General features: G+C 42.2%; 1 protein-coding gene and 1 pseudogene across 2 annotated transcripts in view; one reads left to right on the top strand and one right to left on the bottom strand.

Annotated features, from left to right (window-relative positions):
- CDIN1 (CDAN1 interacting nuclease 1) overlaps nucleotides 1-22,255 on the bottom strand; it is a 682,509-nt gene that overhangs the window by 499,071 nt on the left and 161,183 nt on the right. The gene's annotated exons all lie outside the window — the stretch shown is intronic.
- On the top strand, nucleotides 2,444-3,324 carry LOC144782614 (centromere protein P pseudogene; annotated as a pseudogene).

The following is a 22,255-nucleotide window of genomic DNA, read 5'->3' as shown; positions in this document are numbered from 1 at the left end:
GGCATAACAGAAGGCTTGGTAGTGCGGTATTGCGGGCACTGCTGCTTGGGGTATCTGCGAGATTTGTGTAAGTAAATGGAGAGGGGGAGAGAGTTGGAAGAGAGAGTGAAAGAGGCAGAAACGTGGAGATTTAAGAAAGAGCGAAGGAATATGTAAGCTGAGAGATGTGGCATAACAGAAGGATTGGTAGTGCGGGCACTGCTGCTTGGGGTATCTGCGAGATTTGTGTAAGTAAATGGAGAGGGGGAGAGAGTTGGAAGAGAGAGTGAAAGAGGCAGAAACGTGGAGAGTAAAAGAAAGAGCGAAGGAATCTGTAAGCTGAGAGATGTGGCATAACAGAAGGATTGGTAGTGCGGGCACTGCTGCTTGGGGTATCTGCGAGATTTGTGTAAGTAAATGGAGAGGGGGGAGAGAGTTGGAAGAGAGAGTGAAAGAGGCAGAAACGTGGAGAGTAAAAGAAAGAGCGAAGGAATATGTAAGCTGAGAGATGTGGCATAACAGAAGGATTGGTAGTGCGGGCACTGCTGCTTGGGGTATCTGCGAGATTTGTGTAAGTAAATGGAGAGGGGGGAGAGAGTTGGAAGAGAGAGTGAAAGAGGCAGAAACGTGGAGAGTAAAAGAAAGAGCGAAGGAATATGTAAGCTGAGAGATGTGGCATAACAGAAGGCTTGGTAGTGCGGTATTGCGGGCACTGCTGCTTGGGGTATCTGCGAGATTTGTGTAAGTAAATGGAGAGGGGGGAGAGAGTTGTAAGAGAGAGTGAAAGAGGCAGAAACGTTGAGAGGAAAAGAACGTGCGAATCTGTAAGCTGAGAGATGTGGCATAACAGAAGGATTGGTAGTGCGGGCACTGCTGCTTGGGGTATCTGCGAGATTTGTGTAAGTAAATGGAGAGGGGGGAGAGAGTTGGAAGAGAGAGTGAAAGAGGCAGAAACGTGGAGAGTAAAAGAAAGAGCGAAGGAATATGTAAGCTGAGAGATGTGGCATAACAGAAGGATTGGTAGTGCGGGCACTGCTGCTTGGGGTATCTGCGAGATTTGTGTAAGTAAATGGAGAGGGGGGAGAGAGTTGGAAGAGAGAGTGAAAGAGGCAGAAACGTGGAGAGTAAAAGAAAGAGCGAAGGAATCTGTAAGCTGAGAGATGTGGCATAACAGAAGGATTAGTAGTGCGGGCACCGCTGCTTGGGGTACGACAAACAGGAGATGGTGACTAAAGTTTCAACCATGAGGTTGGAAGGCAGTGAAGTGAAATGTGAGGAGGCACTCCGATTACCTCTTCAAATTGTAAAACAGACGGAGGGCATTGCTGTGGGGAGGGGGTGTAGGAGAAATGCACACGGCGGGCAGGGGAGGGGGCGGAGCGGGGAGAGCGGCATGTGGGTGTGAAGAAGCCGGGGCCTTTGAAGTGAAGCTAAGCTTCACTTCAAAAGGTGTCGGAGGAATGCGGCTGAGGGAACAGACGGCGATTGCGGCTGAGGGAACTGATGTGCACGCGCTTTTAAGCTCAATGCACATGCGCATTGAGCTTAAAAGTCACGGGCACTGCAAGGAATCGCCACGATTCCTTGCTTGTTAGTTAAAGGTTGTTTAAGCCGCAATAGGCTCGCAAGCTCGATGCGCATGCGCATCGACAGGCGAGACCTAAAAAGCACTGCTCTGTTGCAGTAATTTCTGAACACTCCTCTCATGAAAGCTTTTTAGGTCTCGCCCTGGAATAAGCATCCAAAGGATGCCTTCCAGGGACGGAGACGTATAGTCACCTGTCTGGAGGGAAGGACGGACGAGAAGGTGCACGCGCTTCTCCCCGGCTGGATTCAGCTGCTTGCACGCGCACGTCGGCTCCGTCCACATTCACAAGAATTCCCGCGCCGTGCACATCCCCACACATACACACATGCATGCGCATACACACACACAGACACTCGCTCGCACACACTCTCTCCCTCCCCCCCGCAGTCATCACACACGCATACACACACGCACGCATACACACAGACTCCAAGACACATACACACACGCAGGCTCACGCACATACAGAGCCCCCCGCCGCCCCACGCACACACACATGCCCCCCGCCCTCGCAGCTCAGTAAAGGCCCCCACTCACCGGTACTTGTCTTCAGGCGAGGGCTCGTTGCAGGCGGTGGCGGTCTCTTCCTTCTGTGCGTGCGAGGCTCTCTCACCTCACGGGAGCCCGCCCGGGCTTCCGGTGTGTCTTCACGTCCCGCCCCCGGCCTGCCTGACTTCCGCCCGGGATTGAAAACCTTGTTTTTCGCGTAGTCCCTTGTCTTTATCTATGATGACTGTTGTGTTTCCCTCACTTTTTGAAAGCAGCGCCATTGTACGTGAAAGCCCCTCACTTTTTAAAAGCAGCGCCATTGTACGTGAAAGCCCACGAGTTAAGTACAGGCTCTGAAATATTTGCACTTTAGAGTTGACCATTGGAATGTTGCGCCAGTATGAGGATGAAATCCGGTCCTTGGAGGATGAAATCCACCAGCTAACAGAAAAGTTCCGCAGCCAAGAGAAATTCACGCATCACGAGGGTGAACACCTTCCGATGACTCCGCTTAAAACGAATCAAAATGCAGCCGATCTGGAGGGAGAGCTTCAAAATGCAACAGATCTGGAGGGAGAGCTTGAAGTGTTGGAGTTGGAGCTGGCCTACCTCAAAGAGCTGACAGGCACTGAATTCACAGAATACTCGAGGAAATCAGCAGAAAGAAACGACAGCCAAACCTTGCACAAGTACACGCTAGCAGGGAATTGCGGCTGCCTGTCTTTTACCCTCGAGTTTGAGCTCCTTTGCAATCTCCAAAATGACACTACGGCTGTTGTTACAGATTTAAACATCCTAATTCTTGACTCTGAAGGTGATTCCGAGCTAAGGACATTTGTATCCGCAATAGAAGAGAAGAAAAACCTATTGCTTTTCTTTCGTGCTTTCTCGGCATTCTCTGAATGCTGTATGCGTCGTAAAAACACTTTTCGTCGTTTCAAGGAACGGTATCCTGTCCTTATCCGGCTGCCAGAAGGATCGTCTGCAGATCACATGGTTGTAACCAATCCACAGCTACTCGGGAGTGAATTAATAATTGTCTGGCAAATCTATGTCGGTGAAGAGGGGACAGTGACTCCAGTATTGGACCTTTTGACTAAAATCCCCGAGCAAGCTCTTGCACTTGACCAGAAGAAAGTTGTAGAACGCGCCCCTGCAGCTTTCAGAACATTGTTGAAAGTGTACAGGATTGACACAGCCATTGACAAACTCATACAAGCATTCGCTATGTTGGAATAAACGTTTTGGAATCTTAATTTCAAATATTTAACCCCCCCCCATTAACAGCTTATATTTACAACTGTGGCACCACCTACTAGCCTCGCATAGTTAAAAAGAAATTACATTTATGGCAAAACCAATAAAGGCAGTTATTATTTATTTTTTCAAATTGTTTTTATTAATTTTCAAAAAGAATAATATAAAATAGAATTATACAAAATATATAATACGACATATAATAATAATAGTCATAAAAATACAATAATACAAAGTAATGCAGTTATTAATGTAAGATTATAAATGGAGTTTTAGAACCGGCAGCAGATTGCTAAAAAGAGAACACATGAATTCTGCTTGAATTTTCTGTTGTGATACACCATCGATGTAGTACATTTTTACTATCTAGCTCGCCTCGTCGCTCTTTAGTCATCGAGACATCCATTAATTGCTTGGATTCTACTATTGACCAGTGACTGGGTGGATTGAGAACATTGTGCTTGGTATTTGCTGGTGGTTCATATCAAATAGTGGTTGCTGAGACCCAGGGTACAGCTAGACCCAAACTTCGGGTGGGAGGGGGGCTAAGACTCCCAGCCAGGGCTGGCCCTAGCACTGGTTACACACAGTGCAACATTTTATTTTGCCGCCCCCTCCCCATTCCCTCCACAAATTCCCTCACTACCACTCGCAAACAATGCACCTCATCGCTCAATAGCCCCTTTCTGACAAACATTTAATTTTTTTATAGGGCTACTCATTGTTTACTCACACTCAGTTCTTTCATTTCAATGATACATGTTCTTTGTTGCAAGCACATTAACCCTCTGGTCTGTGTGGGTGGCAGGAGTGCCCATGTGAGTGCACGGTGAGCCATGCAATAGTGCGACTCAAAGGTGAGAGGAGTGACTGCAGGGGGAGTGAGGTGACTTAGTGCCACATGCATCAAAGGGGTTTGCCCATTCTGTGTCTATGGGAAAATGTGGTGATGCATATGGCCCCATATGAATTTGGGTGAGGATGTAAGTGCAGAGTGGGACGAATAAATGTATGGTTGGTGATGGGCTTGTTTGAGTGACATTGCAGAGTGAGCAGTGAGGGGGACAGGTGAGTGAAGTGTCACATGAGTGCAGGGTGAGTAGTGTGCTTGTATGACTGCAGGTTGATGTACATGGTGAACAGCGCAAGTGCATTGTGAGTGCACAGTGATCACTGAGTGCAGAGTGAGCGGTGTGCTCATGTGACCACTGGGTGAGTGGAGGGAGAACGGTGTGACAATAACTTCTATTTAAGTATTAGTTATTTAAAAAAAATTTAACGCCATTGTTATTTGTAATATCAATACATCTAAGTCATGTAAATAAAAAACATATTGCATTACAAATGCTATAGGTATCACATTTGCGAAAGTTATAACTATTGGCATTGTAAATGACAAAGCTATTAATTTAGCTATTTAAAAAAAAAAACATATATAAAAACTTTGCCATTTACAATACCAATAGCTCAAACTTTCCTAATGCGAGACCTATTGCATTGCAAATGCTTGTTTAATAATCGTGAGACAGGAGTAGCCTCATATCCTAAAGCAGGAAATGTACCAAGAGCATGGGTGTCTGAAGGGAACACCGTGGCCTGTGTATACTCTGCAGCCCTCCGGTCTAGTTTTTGTGAAAATCACCAACTAGTAATTCAATTTTCTCAGGGATGCAGCTGAGGACTTACAGATGTAAAGGACATGTGTTACTTATATCCCAGATGTGTGAGAATATTTCAAAGATGCGCGGAGGGAGCTTAGGCCAGCCGAGACGTAAGCAGACATGTTCGACTACAAAGAGAACTCGAAGCAGAGATCAGCTGAGTATCTACAATAGGTGTCAAATAAAGAACCGCACACAATAAACCAGCTGCAGCAGGTGTAACTTAAAAAATACAGGTTCTTATTATGAGTACTACCTACCCAGATATCTGCTGCCGAAGAGCAATGCTCGCAGATGGCATGCGCTGAGCCCCCAGTGGCTCCCTTAAAGATTCCTTATAAGGGTACAAGCCTCGAGAAAGGGACCAATGACTTGGGCATGGATCCCACTTCAAAGGTGAGACACTTTGTGATGCAGAAGGCCATGAAGTGAAGCTTGAATACAAAGGAAGCTTGCATGCACTGTGACAGTTTAGCATGGGTGGCAAAGGCCTAGTGAGCGTGAGAGCCTCAATGTGGGGTTAAATGCTCTTCCAGCATTAAAACTATGGGTTATCTCTTCTGATCTTGGAGAGTTAACGTGGACGTCATACACAACTACCGAGGCAAAGAATGGGTAAGAGAGGCCTAATTTAGTAAAAGTATGTACAGGTGAAGTGCAGAAAGCACGAGGCACTGCTGGAGTGGTGAGGCTAAAAATGTCTTCTACACAACAAGATGTATCTCCCCAGCTGCCTTGGGCTTGCCAATAAGCAAAACTAGGTTTTACTCCCACCAGAGATTTGAGAAGTCCATTTGACAAAGAAACAATTCTCAAGAGCACTTCAGTATTGCTCAGTCAAAGTCAAAAAACTCTTAGGATAATTCCCCCTTTAAACCCTTGTAAGCGGGGTAGTGGGTGACTTAAGTACCATCATTAGGAGGCAGCAGAAAGTAATAATCTTCCTAAACAAACCTCTGCAACAAAAACCTAGCTGCACGAAGAGGTGGTGGTCCAGACGTTGAGGTCTTTGATAGATTTGTAAGTCAAAAAGGGGGAGACAGAAGCGGAAGAGGGGTTTCCTCAGCATCCAAATAGAATACTACACAAATCACAAAATAGTGAACCACACCGGTATTAATACCAGAGTCCCATAAGGATTGTCTTGGAAACCCTCAACCACTACTAACAAGCAGTGGTGCATATAATCTTTACTGGACTGACATAGTGGGCAGCGTCATTATTGCGTCTCCCACCTGGGTACTGTTTCATTACAAGACCGGAGGCTACCATTATGCATTCATTTCCTTTAAATCCACTCCACACATCACTTGAAAGAATATTACATCATAAACTAAAAACAATCTGGAATCAAACATTGGCAATATACAAGTAGTCCATGCACAGAATGAGCTTCCTCTTTTCAATGCTGCTCCTCACTCAGATAAGTAACACTTTGTTTTAACAATCCTTGGATACCGTTACTGGTATTGCCTTAACTGGTTTGGTTTCCAATCTATGAAAACAAACCCTGTGTAATGTATTGGTCATTTGCATAGTGTATTTTCCTAATCTAATAGGCTTTTCAGTTTTTTTATCCCTTGCAATTATATTGGGGCACCGTTTGTGGTTATAATTAAAGCGCACACCCATACATTCAGATCTTTCACCCCAATCCGTGGGCCCACTGAAAGCGCTTACATCAGCCGTGACAGGCCGCTTGCGTTACCGCGGGCCACGGTCTCTCTAGGTCGATTGCGACTCGCAGTCGGTTTTCAACTGCGCCTTTCTCGCTGTCTGCACAGCAGCCACTCCTTGCTTCGTGCAGTCAGATAGAAACTAGACATTTGCTCATACGCCGGATGCGTCTTAGGGAACTTTGACAAGTCAGGTAGAGCTTTGGAGGAATGCATTGGGAAACAGCATAGAGCAGAACCAATGCAAGATTTAGGCACCGTGTTGGCTTGGGCTTAGTCCCATTGATTTTACATTGTATTAAGTTACCGCTTAAGAGATATGTAACCCGTCACACTGGCAGTTGACCCTTACAGTATCTCTGCGAACAGCTGGCCGGCCGACAGCACCAATTACAGCATTCCTGCTACTTCTGGTCAATATGGATTCAAGAAGGGAATAATGTTATATCATTTCTATAGTTACTCCTGAGTAACTTTATCTATATATATTCTTATAGCCCTATTTACAGAGCTTCTCTCTTTTAAGTTCATCGTTACATGACGGTCGATAAGGACAGAGAATCTCCTGACATCCCTGAAGGGAAAATTAATGACGAGATCATTGAAAAATGTATCCAACATGAAATGCTAATCTGTAGGCTAGTCCATTGACTAGGTCATGCAAAAGAAAAAACTAAGAGAGGTTCTGATAACAAATGCTAGTCTATTTCAGAGGGAGACTCTGATAATGGGAATAAAGAAGGTAAGCAAAGAAGCAAGACAAAACATATTGAGAGAGGGTCCATACCCTTACAAAGAATAGGAGAATGTAGCACCTCAAAAGGGAATGATGGAAGCGGGTGTCCTGAACAGCACACAAGAGATGGACACTCAAGAAATTGAGCTTTTAGAGGAGAAGCTCCAGAAAGAATAGGAGCTTTAGGATGAGTACGTACTTTATCTCCAACAAGGTGGATGATGTTCAAATACTCCAGAAGTGCTGAAAGGCGGCCACTTGAATACGTGGGTAGTTTTATCAGGAGGTGGAACAAGAATCATTAGAGAAGGAAGTGAGGAATGTCCTCAAGGCCAAATGTTCTAGGCCAGTCATTCATGATCAAGTATGCCTTACACCAAACTTAGACCCCGAATTAACTACATTCATTTTCAAGATGGAGAGAGACCCCAGGAAGGGACGAGAGACCCCTTTAACAATGCCAAGATCGGTTCCTTGGTGTTGTCGATCCAGTGGCAAGGATCACTGATATGTCCTAAAAGGCATACATTAAGGGTCTTCCAGTAGACCTAGACCGCCTGAGATGCTGGAGCAAGTATGCTATGGTTTTCCCTGGGAACGCTAATGTAGAAAAACATGCAAGGAGCCCTGATGAAAATCAACCCCAAAACTGGAAGATTTAGCTGAGAAAGTAGCCACAAAGAACCCTAAAAGCCTCCTATTCGGTGAGGACATGATTAAAAGCTTGGGCAAATATCTTCACTGCGCTGGAGAAAACCCATAGCAATATGTGCTGGGTCTTCAGTAGAGGTTTTTTGGCCGGGCCGGCACAAGGGGGCTTTCTGCCAGCGGGGGTTTTTAAAGGTCCCAATTTGCGAATTTCAAGCAGAGGCTATGGCAGAGGCTGTCAATGCAGTATGGCACCTTTCTTCAATCCCCAAAGAGACTCGTATCAACCAGCAAGAGGTTGATTACCAGGGTGAGCACAAGAATTTCTCCTTCTTCCCAGGGAAGAGTGGGTGGTCACCTTAAACATTTTACCCATGTGTGGAAAACTATTACTCAGGATCCATGGGTGTTAGAAACTGTTCAGGGTTTCAGAATAGATTTCTTAGAAACCCCCTTTCAATATACTCCTCCAAGGGAATTAATTTTGAATGCAGATCAGCAAAAAGTAGTAGACAAAGAGGTTAAATCTGGGGTTGCGATTATAAAAGTGAGAAAAGAAAGCAGAGTTTTTGTAAGTACTCACTTCCTGGAAGAGAAAAAGGACAAGGCATGGCGATCTGTTATAAACCTAAGGGATTTAAACAGATTCCTGGTGTACAGACACTTCAGGATGGAGGGTATCCATCTTTTTATGTTGCTGAAGAACGATTGGCTGATAAAGTTGGATCTGAAGGATGCCTAATTTACAATTACCATGGCAAAATACTGCCAACCTTACCTTCAGTTCACCTGGCAGAATAGAGTTTAACAATTTGTGTTCACTTCCATTTGGCCTTTCTTCATCACTAGCTTCACCAAGTTAATGAGGGCAGTCAATCCCTACCTCAGCGAATGGTGCACTTGCATTGTCATTTATTTGGACGATAATCTGGTTATGTCCCAATGTCAATATCAAGTAATGAAAGATTTGAATATGGTCAAATCCCCCTGGAATGTTTAGGGTTCATAGTGAACAAGGAGAAATCCCTTCATACTCTCTGGAGTTTTTAGGGTTCACAATAGATAAAATCTATGCGATTTTGCTTCTTCCCTTAAAGAATAGCACAAAAAGAAATATGATCTCGAAATTAACTCTAAGGGTACTAGCAAGACTACTAGGTGTACTATCTTCTTCAATTCAGACAATTTTTCCTGGTCCTTTACACTCTATCTTGCTTTGCGAAAGATAAAGGCAAGGGCCCTTCGGGGAGGGTGATGATATGGAGACAGGATCTTGCTAGATCAGACGGCAAAGGTGGAACTGGTTTGTTGGCTAGAGAATTTGGATGCCTGGAATGGCCGGGACATTTTTTGATGTTCACCTGACTTAATTCTGGATTCAGATGCGAGTCTAACTGGTTGGGGTGCATGCTTGGCTATACAGGAAACAGGTGGATTGTGGTCAAAAACAGAAAGGTTGCATCACAAACTATTTGAGATTGACAGCAGGTCTTTAGGCTCTCATGAGTTTCAGACATTGTTTACAAGGCAGAGCAGTATAATGGAAAATGGACAATGTTTCTGTGGTGGCCTATATAAATCGCTTAGGAGGAACAAAATCCTTGTATGTATCAGATTTAGCTAAGAAGCTTTGGTTCTTTTGCTTGGAACATGAAACAAGCTTGAGGGCACAGTATTTGCCTGGAAAGACTAATGTAACTGCGGCCTGGAATTTAAGGTTTTTTTAGGGATTTCAGAGATTGGAAATTGAACAAAGAATGTTTCAGGAAATTAGTTCAGTTTTGGGGTCCTCTGGAGATAGACCTTCCTGCGAGCAGATTGACATTTCAACCAAAGAAGTGTTATAGTTCGATGCCAGATACAGGGGCCCTAGGTCTGAAAGCATTCCTCAGAGTTGGAAGGGAGTGAAGACTTACATGTTTCCCCCCCTTCACAATGATTCAGTGGGTCCTTCAGAAGGTAAAGCTAGGGAGGTGCTCTCTGGTACTGATAGCTCTGTTCTGAGTCTCACAAGCATGGTTCCCAATGAATTTGGAACTAGTTTGCAAAATTCCATTTTATTTTCCTGCTATGGAGGGTCTGCTGAGAGACGTAAATGGAGAGAAACATCCTCTGGTACAGACAGGGACGTTGAACCTTCTTGCATGGAAAGTATCAGGAGACCTTCAGATATGTCAGGCCTTTCAGGAAGAGCTGAAGAGCTGCTCAAGGAATCTTGGGCTCCAGGAACCTAGAGCAGGTATAAAGGAATTTGGAAAGTTTGGTGTGTTGGTGCATGGAAAGGAACTTTGACCCATAGAGGCTCCTATAGTTGAGGCAGCTAACTTCCTGGTGGAGCAGTTTGATAGGGGCCTTAGTTATAGAACTATTAATTACTACAGATCAGCAGTCTCTGCAGGTCACAGCTTGATCAATCGCAAGAGTGTAGATAAAAATGCTTTGCTTTGTAGAGTTCTTAATAGCAACAGACTAAGGAGGACTCCTAAATCAAGAAACGAAACCTTGTGGGATGTGAATCTGGTTCTGTCCTGGTTTGTTACATGGCCTGGTAACAGATAGTTAGATTTGAAAAGACCAACTATGAAATTAGCCTCCTTATTGTGTTTAATATATTGTCATAGTGTTTCAGACGTTAAGGCATTGGAGGTAAGTAACAGGTTCTAAGGCCCCTTTGGAGTAATATTTGATGTTACTTAAAGAACCAAGACTAGTCAGATACTGTATGTTATCCAAGATTTGATGTGTGCAAGAAAATGTGCGTTGAAGATTTCATTAGGGAATAGAATTGTCAAATTAATGAGTTTCGTACTGATGCAGTGAACCAATTATTGATTTCTTTTGTAAAACCATTTAAAATTGTTACCACTATTGCAAGATGGGCGAAATGTGCCGAGCAACAGGCTGTTGATGGGCAGAAATTTCATGCTCACTCTATGAGAGGTGCTATGGCTAGTCAAGCCTTTTGGAGAGGTGTGAAATTGGACGACATAATGAAAGTAGCTGGTTGAATGATTTTACCCCTGCTAAACATTAATGTAAACCAGTCGAACACGTCTGATGTGGTGTTAAAGGGCTACCAAAATGCATACTGGTAGCCTCCAGTCTTGTAATGAAATAGAGAATTTCAAAATTACTGCCAAGAGAATCTAAATTTCATCAAAGACATGGAGGCTAACATTATCCCACTCTCCCATCCCAGTCTACTGGAATTTTTCTTAATGATGTATAAAAAATAAAATCTATATAATTCAAGTAATAAATTGTTAAGAATAACTTAAATATAAGGTAGTAAATAAAGAATATAGAGATTGATGTGAGTATTTACTGGTTAAAGGTGTCTTTTGTTCTTTAATTCCTGTTTAATTGGGACTTTAACAAATGATTGTTCTTTTCAGACAATACTCAGTAGATCAGTTCTTGCGGAGAGTTACACAGTTGCTGTTTCTTAAGTCCTTGATCATCCAAGAATGGAGAGATCAAATTCTGGATTTTAAAGAGGAAGATCATTCTGTACTTATATATTGCCAATGTTCTATTCTAGATTGTTTTATGCTTATGATGTAATATTCTTTCAATTGCTGCATAGATTGGCTTTAAAGGATAAAGCTTAATGTTAGCCTCCATGTTTCTAATTAAATTCAGATTCTTTTGGCATCTAATTTGGAAAATCGCTGTTCTCCAGACGGGTAACATGGTGGGTTTTGTGACAAAGGATAAAATGACCACCTATACATGTATAAGTGATTTTAATGTGAAAGGCGGGATAGGGGTAGATAAAAAAACAAAGATGTATTACCAATCGTTAACATCTAGAAATCTGGGCTACATGTTTCGGCCATAGGAGCCTCTGTGGGTCAATTGGCCTTCAGCAGGACCTTGTGAATTAGATCCCTGTATTTGTGGATACTGATAAGGGACTCAGGTAAGTATATTAACTTATGGGTCTTCGTTACAAGCTTGAATCTTACCTATAACCTGAAGGAAACATGAGGAAATCAATACCTGGAAATAATTTGACACGGTCTTATTTCACTCGTGTTTACCTCCTTTACACAATGTGTGATTAATTTAAGTGCACCTACAAACAGACAGTGCAAGTTATATGATGAATACACTTTGGAGTAATCTTTATCGATTTTCAAATGTGTTAATCTCTTATTTACAGACGGTGAAGTATGATAACAGAGAAGTTGTGTGGTGGTTTTTGCCAACAGTTAGAAAATGTAGGGTGAGTTTAATAACAGGGGTAAAAAGTTGTTTAAAATACGAGGACTCACAGTATGTGCAGTGTATGTTCCCACTACTGAAGTCTATGGCGGATGCGTGGTGAGGAGCTGCATCATGTTGCCGTGTCAGTATTTGTCCTGTACCGTCGTATAATGCAGGTGACTATTGTCCCTCTTATTATATTGCAAGCACTGTTTCCGTTTGCTGGTTGTAAATAGTGGGTGAGGGTTTCCAATACGATGGTTCCAAGATTCTGGTATCAAGACCGGTGTGGTTCACTCTTTTTAAATTTGTGTAGTTGTTCGTAGATACCAGACAAATGTGAGATGCTGTCAGTTGACTGGCCTAATGTTTCTATATCTGGGTATCAGAAGCCATGCATTTCAGATACCCAGTGGACAGGGGTAGAAGTGTTTTTGTATCCTTCAGAGGTAGTCTTTCCCTTTAAATAGAGGCAGGACCCAGGCCCTACCACTCACCGGTGACTAAGAATCACATGAATTTGTGGATGATAAGGGGGGGGGGGGACATAATCTCCCTCACATTTCCAAGGAGGCATGGTTCCAAAACCATATACCTTATTGTGTGAGGTGTGCATGACAGGCACTTGCAGCTTTGACAAAGATGTCACTTCGCAGGAGCTTCTGATGCTTAGTTTATGGTCTAACACAATACAGAGTTGTGTGGGACATTATTATGTTTCCTGACGTGTGACTGCGTCAGCATTCTTTCTTCCATGTCAGTGGAAGGGTAGAGGACGATATGGCTTAGTTCCCAGTCCAGGACTAGATGGCTCATCTGAACACACATCAGTTCCATCAGTGTCGGCCAATGCCTACCTTCGGATGAAGGGGTGGAGCTCCAGGGAATTGAAGTGAAAGCCATTGGTCTCATAGAGTCATTATAGACCCTACATTCTTAGTTGTGAGCTGTCTATGGGGCTGGCTCTAAACAAAGCCACAATGGAAATGTTTACTTAAGGAGCAGGGTGGGGGCATCATTATAAAACTGCTCTGCCTCTCCATTCCAGTGAAAGAAGAGCTGGAGATATTAATGTCACATCTGAATCTTTATATGGTAGGTGGTATTGCACTCTATCCTCAAATTTAACCATTTGATCGATACGTGTGCTGCACTAGATTGGTGCCTGCTAGAACCAACAATACAATGAATCTGGCCTGGGATCACTAGATCACAAGGACTCCAGTGCGCACTAACTAAATAATATTTTCAAAGTTTTCAAATTATTACGTTTTAATCCATATGCTTTGGTTTTTCATCATTTCATTTTAAACACATGTAACATAGTCAAATACAATGTATGTATACGAAATATACAGTTTACATGTCATATCAAACAGTTTCCACAAATTTTTATACGCAACACAATTATATATACAACCCAATGCATTTCGGGGTTATGAACCCCTTCGTCAGGGGCCTATGAAAGGAAAGAAAAGAAAAGGAAACCTCTTTAGTGACGATGCTTAAAGAAGAGTAGTAATTTACTATGTAAGTTGATATGGCATTTCCTTACCTAAATAACTGGTTGCAAACTCGTTGCGTGATCTGCATAGTTTAGGGAAGATCTAAAGGAATATATGTGATCAAATAAGTATCCATGAATAACGCTAAAGACAGCACAAGATGTCACCTAGTGCTTATATGTAGTTACCTTATGTCCGGTAGTTGAAAAACCACTACCTATAAATAAATCAAAAACACGGACCTGCCATGAGTAATCCAATAAAATATAGTCATTTAGCCACAAGGGGTTATCAGTTAACCACAAGGGTTTATTCACCATGTAATGAGCACAAGGCTCTATGCTCACCTCAAAGTCTGGGCTTCTTATCAGCGATGCTATAGGGAGATCTAGCAAGATAAAAATGAAAAGTAGCGAGCATTGAAAACTCTCTTGTATGTAGAACCACCCTGTAACACAATTAAAGATATAGGGCGTTATTTTACCTGCGAGTCCTTTAGTAGTTCACGGAATCTCGCTTACACTCGGTTTCCTCATACACTACAAATAAATAGAGAGCTGCGTTTTAGTGTCCGGTGAATAAAAACGATAACCATAAAGGTTCACAAAGCTCTTCTTACACTAAACGCTTACCGGAGGCGTGTAGACAGTGGCGTTTTCTCGGCGTCTTCCCTCACTACTGACATCGAGGACGGAAGTCCCTCGTTTATGTTGATACAGGAAACTTGACTCTCCCTGAAAAGACGGACTGAGACATTGACCGATGGCGGCCATGTCAAAAGGTGCTGTTTAACATTTAGTTGCCTACATTATCTACAGTACCTGCAGTAACTATATTCAAATAATACACGGAGTGTTTCCTCCTATTAACAACGTGGACAAAAGTCCTTCATTAAAGAGAAAATTGATAATCTGATACTTCCGAGATAAAGCGCAGACGTAAGCGTACACGTATGTTAATCCTATCTAAAGGGATGTTCTCAATTGATTCCCTGTGGGTTATAAACTATCGGGAGCATATTGAACAGATGGCTTTAAGATTATTATAGATAGAAAGACTACATTCAGATGATACGTGGAATCATATCTATTCATTTATATGGCCAATGCAGGTGATAACGAATAAAGTAAAATAAAATAAAAAAGATGAATAGAAAAGGAAAAGAGAGTGAAAATGATCAATCAGAGATCAGTTAATCATATATACATTCTTTTGTTGTCAAAGTAAAATAATTCAACCAACAATTAGATCATATCTAAAATCACTATACGACACTGTATGTATACCAACTTAATCAAAGTACCACTGTGCAGGTTATACCCTGTGGGAAATTAGCTGCAATATCTAGTATAAACTAAAGGAAACATATCATGTCCAATTTGTCATTAAGCCCATCTGGCATTAGGGTCTGTAATTTTCGAATCCAAAAGGCTTCTCTTCTCAGTAGAATTTTTACATTGTCTATTCCCAAGCGTTGCGGGACTTGTTCGATAATCTGGAAACGAACCTGTGCTATGGTATGGCCTTTTTCGACCCAATGTCTAGCCAATGGTGAAGTCAAATTTTTATTCCGAATTCTGCTTTTATGCTCCGTCAAGCGTGTTTTCATTTTCCTGTCGGTTTTACCGACATACAATAAGCCGCAGGGGCATTTGATGGAGTATACCACATGCTCTGCGTTGCAGTTTGCCGAATGCCGTAGAGTTATTTGTTCTCCTGTTTTTGGATGTGACAATTTATCTCCGCTGATTACGTTGTTGCAGTTCTTACAGTTAAAGCATTTAGTTGTGCCTCTAGGGCTGGCTATTTCTAATTCCATATCGTCTGGTCTATTCAACAATTCTCTTGTGTTTCTTGACCTTGAATATGCAAAGAGAGGTTTCTGATCATACAAGTGTTCAAAGTCACTTTCCATTTGTAAGATATCCCATCTTCTAAGTATTGTCCTTTTAATTTCTCTGGTTGACGTTGAGTATTTTGAAACAAATACCATCTTCTTTTGCAAATCTTTAGTCTTTTTTTGTAGCAGTTCTGCCCTTGGCATCGTTTTAACTCTTTCCATTTGTAAATCAATTAATTTTTCAGGGTAACCTCGACTTAGGTAACAAAGTTTTTGTTATGGCACATTGAGCATCATCCGATGCTATTCTTTTGATTCTCATAAACTGAGACACTGGAAGATTGTTTTTGAGAGTAGTCGGGTGAAAGCTTCCATACTGAAGTGCAGTATTCTTATCAGTTGGTTTTTTGTAAAGTTCAGTATGAATCTTATTGCCATCTAATTTCACCTGTACATCCAAAAAAGGTAGTGTAATAAAACTCGTTTGACTTGTGAATTGAATCCTTGGGTTGATTAAATTCAAACTCTGTATGTTACCCTTGAGATCTTCAATTGGTTTCTTCCAAACGAGGAAGATATCATCAATATACCTCTTGTAATACAAAATTCCAGTTTGCCATGTGATGTCCTCCAAAATGTACTCCAATTCGAATTTCGCCATAAAGATGTTTGCATAAATACAGGCCCCAGGAAAACCCATGGCTGTGCCACTTAATTGAGTGAAATATTCATTTTGCCAAACAAAGTAGCTGTTGCTTAAACAAAATTCTAGCAGTTGCATGATTAGGTACTTCGTTTCGAGTGGTTTATCCATTCTCAATAGTGCCCATTCCATAGCTTCAAGACCCAATTGATGAGGGATCGACGTGTACAGCGACACAACGTCTATTGTGCACAATATTAGGTTCTCCTCAGTTTGTAAATTCAAAGAAGTGATACTTCTTAAAAAATGCGAAGTATCCTCCAGGTATGTTGGCCAGTCCTGCATAAAACCTTGCATATGTGCATCTATGAATATGCCCAAATTCTCAAAAATTGAAGAACACCCTGAAACAATCGGTCTGATTGGCGGGTTTTGCAAACTTTTGTGGATCTTAGGCAAAAAATATATTTTCGGCCTCCTTGGATATGTTTGCCTGAGGTATTTTTTGGTCGCTGAAGTAACCCATCCTAGCTCTTCAGCTTTGTCAAGAATCCGATCCAAGTTACTAGCAATCTCACTTGTGGGATCGTGCGGCAGTTTAAGATAAACTTCAGCATCAAGTACATGCTCATTACCTTTCATTAGATAGAAACTCAAATCCATAATTACAAGGCCTCCTCCTTTATCTGCCTTTTGAATCATTATGTCCTTGTTGTTGCGGAGAGTACGTAAAGCACTCAGTTCAGCACGTGTCAGGTTTTGTAGTTTACTTTTATATTTGATCTTGGTCATGTCTGCTTTGACCAGAGTTTCAAATAGGTCAAGACTTTTGTGTGAGACAGGTGCCATAAAATTACTTTTCGGTTTAAACTGCTGTATTGTGCTTTCCTGTGTCTCTATCGGATTCAAAATAGTGAAGAAATATTTTAATCGTAAAATCCTCATGAATTTAAAGAATGCCACTTCAGTCTCTAGTTCATTAGTGCGGTAAGTACTGACAAACGTAGGTCCTTTATTTAGTAGCTGAACCTCAAATTTAGACGGTGAATACTTAGAGATGTTGATAACTAGATTCTGCTCTGACTCCGTAGTCCCGGTTTTTGCGCTTGTTCTTTCTCTTTTTCTTTCTCTTTTGCCTTGTCCTCTTCTTGTCTTTTGTCGCCAGACTGAGGTGTAATTAGTTCCGGTGGTTTGGCAAGGCTCGTGTCCTGCTCTAAAAAAGGGTCTGAAACCGATGCGGATGCCAGGTCGATTGTAACGGTTTTCCCAGTATCTTTTTTGTGTAGTTGTTCCTGCGGTAAAGGTTGTCTAGCTGTACTAGTTTCACTGTCTGAGACCACGCTTTCTTGGGATGAGGTTGTTTGTTGTTTCTTCCCCGTGAAACGTCTTTTTGCATAGACTTCTGCCCATGTGTAGGCCTCGTTCAACTTATAGTCTATGGTGTCTCGCTTAAACTTGCGTAATTTTGTCTCCTCCAGTTCCTTGCCGTATTTCTCCAGTTTGATGTCCATATCCTCAAGAAATCTACTCCATGGCTCTTCTTCAACCCTCTTAGACAATTCTGATTTCAAATTATATATTTCCTCCTCAAGTTCTGTTATTGTCTTGGCTAGTTCCTCAATTAACAGCAATATAAGGTCCAGAGAACATTTATTTAGAATCTCAAACCATTTTTCCATAAATTTAGGATTGCTATTCAGCCGGTACAACATAGGTCTAATTGCAAGCCTCAATCCTCGCGGGATCCTCCTTACACGGTGGTATTGCACAAGAGTAGTTGCGTGCAACCGTTGGTTCAACTCGCGTTTGGTTAAATACTCTAATTGTTTAAGTTGCTGCGCAACTGAGCTTCCTCGAGCATCGAATGATTTGGCTTCCTTTATTAATTTGTAAATTTGCGTTGCCTCATCTGATGTGTAGACTTTGGTATTTGCCCGATTATCTGTGATTGATGCTATCGATTCGAAAGACATTTTTACAATGGTGCTAATACCTCACTTGTGCAGTTAATGACAAAAATATATGGTAGGTGGTATTGCACTCTATCCTCAAATTTAACCATTTGATCGATACGTGTGCTGCACTAGATTGGTGCCTGCTAGAACCAACAATACAATGAATCTGGCCTGGGATCACTAGATCACAAGGACTCCAGTGCGCACTAACTAAATAATATTTTCAAAGTTTTCAAATTATTACGTTTTAATCCATATCCAATGTCTCAGTCCGTCTTTTCAGGGAGAGTCAAGTTTCCTGTATCAACATAAACGAGGGACTTCCGTCCTCGATGTCAGTAGTGAGGGAAGACGCCGAGAAAACGCCACTGTCTACACGCCTCCGGTAAGCGTTTAGTGTAAGAAGAGCTTTGTGAACCTTTATGGTTATCGTTTTTATTCACCGGACACTAAAACGCAGCTCTCTATTTATTTGTAGTGTATGAGGAAACCGAGTGTAAGCGAGATTCCGTGAACTACTAAAGGACTCGCAGGTAAAATAACGCCCTATATCTTTAATTGTGTTACAGGGTGGTTCTACGTACAAGAGAGTTTTCAATGCTCGCTACTTTTCATTTTTATCTTGCTAGATCTCCCTATAGCATCGCTGATAAGAAGCCCAGACTTTGAGGTGAGCATAGAGCCTTGTGCTCATTACATGGTGAATAAACCCTTGTGGTTAACTGATAACCCCTTGTGGCTAAATGACTATATTTTATTGGATTACTCATGGCAGGTCCGTGTTTTTGATTTATTTATAGGTAGTGGTTTTTCAACTACCGGACATAAGGTAACTACATATAAGCACTAGGTGACATCTTGTGCTGTCTTTAGCGTTATTCATGGATACTTATTTGATCACATATATTCCTTTAGATCTTCCCTAAACTATGCAGATCACGCAACGAGTTTGCAACCAGTTATTTAGGTAAGGAAATGCCATATCAACTTACATAGTAAATTACTACTCTTCTTTAAGCATCGTCACTAAAGAGGTTTCCTTTTCTTTTCTTTCCTTTCATAGGCCCCTGACGAAGGGGTTCATAACCCCGAAATGCATTGGGTTGTATATATAATTGTGTTGCGTATAAAAATTTGTGGAAACTGTTTGATATGACATGTAAACTGTATATTTCGTATACATACATTGTATTTGACTATGTTACATGTGTTTAAAATGAAATGATGAAAAACCAAAGCATATGGATTAAAACGTAATAATTTGAAAACTTTGAAAATATTATTTAGTTAGTGCGCACTGGAGTCCTTGTGATCTAGTGATCCCAGGCCAGATTCATTACATCTGAATCTTTACCAGAACATACCAGGCACACTGCTATTACAGACATGAAGCTAATATGTATAGCTGGATCTGGAGGAGGAATAAAGTCCCTCCTCCCATGGTACCCAGCTCAGAAAAATATACTAGAGCTTCAGCGAGGACTACAGGCTGGACTTGGTGGAAAACAGTAGGAAATAGAGTCTATTATGATAGGTCTAACAATAGCCACGGCTTGTACCACAGCCATTTTCTTAAGATTGAACACCACCACGATGAATAGTACATGCAGTCTTCAGTGCCACACTGGTTGGCGTAATTTTCCCTGTTCTACTTTAGGTTCCAAGACCCAATACAACAAATACATTGGAATATCCGTCCTAGCGTTACATGGTGCAATAAGCAGTCCCCACCTGGGATGGAGAAAGGACCTTGACCAGTGTCTTAGTTAATTGGTGTTTTTTAGGGGTTGTTTTTAGGACAGGTGTAGGTGAGGCGCAAATCAGAGTGGCGTACCAATCGCAGTTGAGTTGTCTTGAGTTGGGAGTGTGGGGTCTGTCCTTCTACTTCACCAAGCCTTTGGGAGTAGTTTACACAGCATGGACGTACCTGGCATGTAACTGAGTTTCTTGGTATAATTGGCATCACTGTAACCACTTTAAAGTACATCAACAATCTTAGGCCGGAGTGGGAGGGGTTTCTAAAGTCTAGTTGTTGGTGGTCTGAAGCAGAGGCCTGTTCCTTGCAGGGCCGCTGCTGAGCAAGTAAATCGCAAGGCACCCCATGTCCAGGTGTGGGTAGCCGCCTCCTCCTTCATGCTTCTATCGCTCCTTACGGCAGCACCAACGCGTCCAAGTGCAAGAGGACAGGTGTACCAGTCGCATCCAACATGGAGCTACTTGGGATCAACTCTATAGAGGCAGGCCAAGACTTTCTGAAAAAGAACTCATTTCGAAAAATTTGAGGGTGTCAACATTCGTGGCCTTGTGAAGCGACTCCAGGTTTAAACTATAAAAGGAGAGCAGAATGTCCCCATCCCACAGGGGCAGGGGATGCCTTCGCAAACAAACACCAGCTGACAAGAATTGCTTTAAAGAAAAAAAGGAGAAAAAAAAGCACTCACTTCCCAGTAACTGAAACTGGCGCCTTTCCATGGGTGGCCCTGTCCAATTGTAATTAAAACATGTGCTATTGAGCACATGGTTCAAACAGGCCACATAGCATAGTTCTGGTTACGGCCCTGACAATGACTCGGCCTACAGGCTGGCAAAGATGAGATGGCTTTAATTGTATACTTCTTTGCTATCTAGATGGTGTCAGCATGTTGTATGTAAAGAGTTACACGACCTCTTGGAGCGAGATCCGAGCTATACAAATAACCAAAATAAAATCAAGATAAATTGATCAGTCAGAAGTCCAAATAGGTTCCTCTGTCGCAGAAATAAGCGACGCCACCTCTCCTTGAAGTAGTTAGCCACTGTAACTGGGCGCTCTTCGCATGGACGGTAAGGCTGCCAGACAGCAATTATTTGGTGTGTGTTTATCTATAGCTATACATACATATATATACATACATACATACATACCGGACACCGTCACACAGGAGCACGCTTAGCCATCCAGCTCAGGGTTTATTTCTTTAAAACAGCATGACGCGTTTCGGCACACCTGCCTTGTTCACATGGGCTATATTTACAACAAGGGGTGGTGATGGACAGAGTCTCTGAATTAAGCAGAATACTCTCACCCAGTCAAGAGATCAGGGCTAGATCCAACACCGTTTTTTAGCTCATTGCACCATCCCAGTTTCAGAACCTGGCTGTATGCAAATTAGTCTGTCCCTGGCCCAGTGCATCATGGGAACAGGGCAGACCAGACTACAAAAGCCAATTCTTACACTGGGAAGGAAACAAGCTTCCGGGGACCGGTTTCTGGCATTTCAGCCGTCTTCGGCCCGGCTTGCTTGAATCCTGATGGTGCAATGAGCAGCCATTAAAAATAAACCGGTTTTATACTAGAGGAAATTCGATCACATGGTCACCTTTACAATGAATACAGTAAACAGACTATACATTTCATGCTTTACGATTAAAGCTAAAACAGAATCTTTCACATTGGTTAGTCTGACAAGTGCGCTACGACATTCACATCTTCCATATTTACAAAGCACATTAAAAAACTCTTATTTACATATTTAAACACATAATTTCATGTTTAAAACAATTGATAAAATCATCTCAAATTGTGTATATATATATATATATTTTTTTTTCTTATACACATTTTTTTCTTCTTTATTCCATACACGCTGGTAGAGGGTGAGGAACGCAGAGCTATCTAGCCCATTTATTCACATTACTCCGTGGTCTTTAATCCAGTGCGTTCTTTTACTCTACGAATATCCCACTGCGTCTAAAGCAGCACTTTCATGCGGTCACTGATTCTGCACCCACGCATACTCATATAAGACACAAAATAATATTTTCTAACTCCTGACTGCCATGGTGCACCTTTGCAGGCATACAAAAGCCCCCAAAACATGGTTCACGGGGATCTGAACCGGGCTGGGATTGAGGTGGAGGAAAAAGCACCAACCCTCTGCAGGCCTCTCTTCGTTTTACCCCCAGACCCTCGCACACCGCTTTACTCCCCCTCCCACTGCTTGGCCTCCCCTCCAGTTTTAACCTTCCACAATTCGACTGCATCTCGAGCGTCGAAAGTGGGGACAGGAACTTATTTAAAAGCTACGCC

The sequence above is a fragment of the Lissotriton helveticus genome, chromosome 9 (genome assembly GCF_964261635.1).
Source record: "Lissotriton helveticus chromosome 9, aLisHel1.1, whole genome shotgun sequence".
In the NCBI taxonomy this organism is placed as follows: Eukaryota; Metazoa; Chordata; class Amphibia; order Caudata; family Salamandridae; genus Lissotriton; species Lissotriton helveticus.
This window is presented reverse-complemented; position numbering and strand designations above follow the sequence as displayed.